This window comes from Lepidothrix coronata, unplaced genomic scaffold, assembly GCF_001604755.1.
Source record: "Lepidothrix coronata isolate B3197 unplaced genomic scaffold, Lepidothrix_coronata-1.0 Scaffold7, whole genome shotgun sequence".
NCBI classification, from domain to species: Eukaryota; Metazoa; Chordata; class Aves; order Passeriformes; family Pipridae; genus Lepidothrix; species Lepidothrix coronata.
In genome coordinates, this window is record NW_016690187.1 from 7,381,029 (window position 1) to 7,387,028 (window position 6,000).

The 6,000-nt window shown below is 45.8% G+C and overlaps 1 protein-coding gene across 5 annotated transcripts in view; it reads right to left on the reverse strand.

The window, feature by feature from the left end:
• The window catches only part of OSBPL6 (oxysterol binding protein like 6), a 96,223-nt gene extending 93,522 nt beyond the window's left edge, over nt 1-2,701 (reverse strand). For 3 of the 5 annotated variants that reach the window (XM_017838255.1, XM_017838247.1, XM_017838222.1), the window contains exon 1: nt 2,631-2,701. The gene's annotated coding sequence lies outside the window, so the exon portion shown is untranslated. The remainder of the gene's footprint in view (nt 1-2,630) is intronic. The other 2 variants (XM_017838230.1, XM_017838238.1) reach the window with 2 other exon arrangements.
• Nucleotides 2,702-6,000: the final 3,299 nt, after the last annotated feature.

Consider the following 6,000-nt stretch of genomic DNA (forward strand, 5'->3'; position numbering starts at 1 on the left):
GCTCGGTGTTTTAAAAAAAATATTAGAAAAGAGTACAAGTATTTGCATAATTAAGGCATAAGGGCTAAATAAACCATTAGGATAGGCTCACTGAATACATACACGCACAGTAAAAACATAAACACACACATCTTTAGCAGTGAAGCGCTAGCAGTTCCTTCCTGTCTCCCACTGCAGTGACAGCAGGTTCTCTGGCATGTCACAGGTACAGAAGGGCTGACCTAGAGGACTAAGACCCTTAAGAAACACAACCCTCCTGAGGCAAAGCTGCACTGTAAAGAAGTGTAAATTCCCAGGATTCTAAAGGATTATGGGGGGGCGGGAAAGGCAGAGAAAACCCATGCTGATATCACATGTATTTGGCCAAACAAGAACAAAAGCATTCACTTCCATCACACTACGAAATCCATCAGCAGACCATGCCTCAGCTGAAATGTGCAGCAGCAAGGGGTAAACACATGTACATATCACACACATATGTGCCAGAGGACTAAAGGAAAGTGAAGCAGTACTATGAAGACCCTCTGCTTTTGTCTCCAGAATGGACCAGAGGAAGAAGTAACAAAGGAGAGTAGTCCCATCTCCACCACCATTTGCAATAGAGGAGATAGGGGACTCCCCTACTACAGAAGTCACAAAGCTTTATCTTTCCATAGCCATGGTGGCTTTGTAGTAATGTCCGAATGGCTGCTCAGATGCACAGAAACTCTCACACCTGTGAGCAAAGCTATGTTTTTGATGGTTATATAAAAGATCACATCCATAGAGTACAGCCTTTCAACATCAGCACTTGGAAAAAAAACGCACACTTGTTCCTACAAGTATACATGAACCAGTGTTCACATCACAGAGATTTATGAATAAGTACCAGAATGGACTAAGAACAAAAAATAAGCAAGTAATAAGCAAGACTGCTAACAAGACCCCTATCAATACAGCTCATAAGCACTATGAAGGATTAGTGCAATAGCCAACTAATGGGAAGTGGAAGAAGCAAGCTTGTTGAACTACAGTACAACAAAAGGTACCTCTTTCGGCCCTCAGTAGCAAAGGAAAATGTATAGCGAGTCTTCAGTCACAAATCCTGCAATGCATCGTTGTCCAGATACACATCCCACCATGTATTTGTACAGAAAAGGTAGTTTAAATATAAATTATTTAAGGTTTTTAAATAATCAGTCTTGTACATATCTCTGTTAATTTATCTAAAAGGAAATAAAAGAGAAACTAGTCTTGTGTAGTTTTTAAACAAAAAGAAAACTCTATTTATTATATATACTTAAAAATGTTTTACTAAATGTATAAGATCCATAACAACCACATCTGCTTAACCTCTAAAGGTCAAGGTCCTGTCCCTTACATCAAGAAAAAAAAAAAGTCTAATTATAGTATCTACAGCTATATGGACAAAGGCTGGTTATTAGAAAAGAACTATTATAAACCAAACACAATTACATTGTACAGAAACCATTAGATATTTGATGAGATTTTAATCTTCGAGTTGGTATCATTCTGCAACTCAATCATCTGGAGAACAGAAAATCTGTTAGGAATGCAATTAAATGTACTAGTTCCATTAAAATTGAGCTGATATAGTTAATTGTAGTCCTAAAATAGCTATTTCCTCACACCTTCACTAAGCAATTTTTTTTCATCTACTGAGTAAGAGTCTATTTAAGGAACACTTTTCACTTAAACTGTCTAATAAGATTTGTGAATACTTTTGTTCTGTTGTTTCCCCATACAAGTTGTGCTGCAGTTCGCTGTTCGACCTTGGCTTCCTAATTTGCTCTGAGAAGTACAGCAAGGTCTTTTGTTTCAGTTACTGTTAGTCCATAGCATCTGCATTGCTGAAGCTTTTGGGAAGAAAATCAACAATGTAGCCTCACAGCACACTACAGCAATTATAAACTGAAATGAAATGATGAGCCAATAGCAAAACCCACGTCAGATAGTCATTTTAAACATCAGCACTTCTGACAAACAGATGATTCCCAAACGTCAATTTTAACGAACCCATCCATCTTCAAAGTACTTGGAAAGGTTTTGCAGCATTGCCAGCAAATTGGGAACACAGGCCATTCCTGCCTGGTTCTGAGAGAAACAGAAGGAAAACAACAAAGGTACCCTAACTGTATCAACTTGGCAATAGCTAATCTACAACCGAACCTCGCAGACCATACAGTTTATTGGGGCATTTTAAATTGCTCTGCGAGGAAGGGGTAAAAAACCCTGACTTCGGGGAGCGACAGCGGAGCCGCGGGCTCGGGGCTGACACGGGCGCATCTCCCTGCGCGGATGCCGTTACGTAACCGCGGCCCGGCCCCCGCGGTCCGGATGCTCCGGCTGCGCCCCGGGGCCGCAGAGCCCCCGCCGGGCCACTGCCACTGCCACTGCCCCAGCCCCAGCCCCGGGCCCGGCCCCGCCGCCTCTGCGCCCCGGCCCGCTCCCAAGCCCCGGCGGTACCGCCGCGCCCCGCGGCACCGGCCCCTCGCGCAGCCCCCGGGGCCCGCCGACCCCGGCCCCGCCGCGACCCGCCCCGACCCGCGCATCTCAGAACGGCCCGTCCCGCCGCTCCGGCTCCGGGCACCGGCCCCTGCGCGCCCCCAGCGCCGCTGCTCAGCGCCCACCTCCTCGCAGGGCTCCGCGGCTCATCCCCGCTGCGGCCCGGGAGGCTGCGCCCCGCCGCTCCCCGCACTCCCCGCCCGCCTGACGGAGGGAGGGAGAGAGGGGGCGGGCAGCCGCCGCCGCAGCCCCGCCGCGCCGCCCCCCGCCCCCGCCCGCCGGCCAAGGTGCCCCCTGCGCCGGCGGGACCCACCTGCGGCGGGCGGCCCCGCGCTGCCCCCGGGCACAGGTACCGGGGGCTGGGCTGGGCAGGGGCGGCCGGCGCAGGGATGCTCAGCCGAGCGCGGCCGCGGCCCTGTGCGCGCAGCGGCGGGGCGGCGCCGGGGCTCGGCACCGCACCGCACCTCGCTGTCCGCTCCCGCAGCCGGCCCCGGTGCGCCGGGCAAAGCCCAGAGTCAGGCTGCTGCTGGCGTGTCGGAGAAACGGGGCAGCGGCGGGGACCGAGTCATGGGCTTCGGTCATGACATCAGGTCTGGAATTAAACGGGAAAGCACGTGGGCAACAGCGGGGCTGCGCTGGAGAGAGAGGGATCTCCGTGCCAGGGGCGGGAGGATGGTGTCAGACAAAGGGGTGCCGCCGAGGGACTGGGCTGTCAGCAGCCGCGTAAGGGCCTTTCCCCACCCAGGATTGGTGACACAAGCACGACACCCAACCCTGCACCGTCACCCTCCCGCAGTGTTCACTGCGTTAGCCGATCACTCTTTGTCAGCCGATAATGGGAGGTTGTAAAAACACACATTACATGCTCTCGAAAGCTGCGGTAGAAATCACTCCTTTGGTTTAATCTGTATTGGGGGTTTTGTTGTTTTTTGGTTGGTTGGAGTTTTTTCTGTAGATTCTCCATCACGGCTTTTACGACATCCTTGGTAGCTTAGACACATCTTTGGAAACAGGAAGCTGGACTGTGTTGTGTACAGAACCTGCTGAGTGGCACAGATCACCCTGCTGTGGAGGAGACAGGTTTCAGACTCACCTGTCTGGTTAATGACTCGCCTCTGGCACCCTGGTCCTTCTGCTAGAGCCTGGTCACTCCCTGTCCCCAGGGCTGGCACACTGTCCTCCTCTCCAGGCATGGCTCTGAGACCTCTCTTAGCAAACTGCACTCCTACTATTTACATTCCCCAGCTTAGCCCTGCTCTCTGAATCATGGTAACAAGACGGAAAATAGATTGCGTTGTCCAAGAAAATTGGTTGAAATCCTTAGAGAACTAGATGCCGCTGCCAGCAAATTTCAGCAAGAGAAGGGGGGAAAAAAGGGGCAAATACCTTGGGGAAAAAAAGTAGATTTACAGCATTCTATAAATTACCGAGCCTACACTATTCATTAAGCAAAGACAAACAGGCTGTATGATGCTGGTTTATGTTTTCCCCATTTCTCAAACTGGCAGTTCCAGATCTGCACAGAGTCTCTGTGCAACAAAGACTCATTCTGGAGACCCTGCCATACAAAGAACCACAGCTGTTTTCCTATTAAAGCAAAGACCTCCATAGAAGAATCCCTTGACACTATTTTTTGTGTAACCTCTAGAATAAGCTTCTTGGAAAAAAATGCTTTATTCTCTCAGCTGAAACTGTAAATCTCATTTTGAATGTGGTTGAATAAAGTTATGGAGTTCATTAAGTAACAGAACTTTTCGGTGTTCAGTTTCCAAGAGTTGAAGCAGGAAAAACATTAAGTGGGATTATGGTGGTGTCAGAGTAAGTTTTCATATAAAATCCGTAGAAAGATTAAGTAAGAAGCCACATACATTATGGAACACTTAGTAATACCAGGAATGTAGTCACTTATTTTTCTTCTAAACTAAGTAAGTAATAGGGCAAGGAAATGGAGGTGTCTTAAGGTCACCATTCAACACCATTTCAGACAAGAGGCCACTCAACATCTGTGACCTGAAAGAAATTCCAGAAAACTGTGTTGTTAATTAGCTCACTTGTTTCTGAACAACTTATTCTTTAATATTCTCTAATGATCTTGATACCAAGTTCTTAAGTGGCTATTGTACAGAGATTTTTTTTTTGACTATACTTACTTTTTTGCCTATACTTAAACCAAAGAGAAACAAACATGTAGAAGGGCAGTTTAAATATTTTGTTAAAATGATACAGTTAAGTTACATAGATGGTGGATGACAAAATGCTAGTGAAGTGTATGCACGCAGGTACCGTCCTCATCTTCTAAGGCCTTATTTACCTAGAACTGTTTCTTAGATAACTGTAGATGATTATGACCATATCATTCAGAAATATTGATATAAGCCGATTTTATGAAGGCTTACATAAATGTTTTGAAAATCTCTGTTGTTGTTACATAATCACATGAGAATTTTTTTCACTGATTTTTACTCATAATTTGCACCACCAGGAGCAAAGGTTTGAACATCTTGATGAAATGTTGAGGTAAAGACCTAAACACAGGAGAGGAGCTATATTCCATTTTGTCCATCCAAGAACTTGACCTGTTTTTCTCAAGTTTACTCTCATCAACAATTGGGAGACAGGTTTTCCAGAAGAAAACTATAAAACATGGTTTGATTGTCCATGCAGAGATAAAACCTCCACAGGTTAAACCCTAGAATTCTTTCCATAATTCTCAGCAAGACACAAATGCCTTTAAAATGTCCCATTCTTCATTCAGACAGCAGGGAAGTTTACTAAATATAAAAGCAGATGTTTGCTTGCCACCCATACCCTGAGGATAAGCAAATCTATGGGCATTGAAAATATTTACTAACAGAACCCTAAGAAAATAGTTTTATTTTCTCCTGTAATAAGTAATATTATTGTTTCTTTGCTGTCATTTATTGTTAGGGTTTGCATGTGTTTGGCAAAACGGTACCCTTACACAAGGCAAACAAGGTAGCAAAGACGTTTTTATTAAAGCTTTTTGCAAATTACACCTTATCTTTTTTGCAAATTCATTGAATTATGCAAAACTGTGAGAATATACCAGTAGTAAGCAGTGAACTGGACGTGCTTTGAAGAAAAAGCATGAAGTAGAGCACCAAAGAGCATTAAAGAGTGTCTGATAATAAACAAATTAGGCAGAGGGAGAGCTTGGGAGGCAGGTTCATATCAGGCACATGCTCTGAAAGCAGAAAGGCAGGCATCAGCAAGATGCAAACTGGAAATGCCCTACAGTAAAGGAATGCCAGAAGACTGAAGAGCCATCTCCATGAACCAGAAAGCACAGCTGCCATCAGGACTGCCATCAGGTAATCAGATCAATGTCCCCCTTTCTTTGACAGATTCTGACCACCTAACACAATATTATTTACTTTCTTCTTTGAGTCCTCCTTAGGGCTGAATTGCTTAGAATACTTCTGATTAGCAGTGTTGCACCTAAATAGCCTAAAAGTACTTGTGTGAAGACCAATG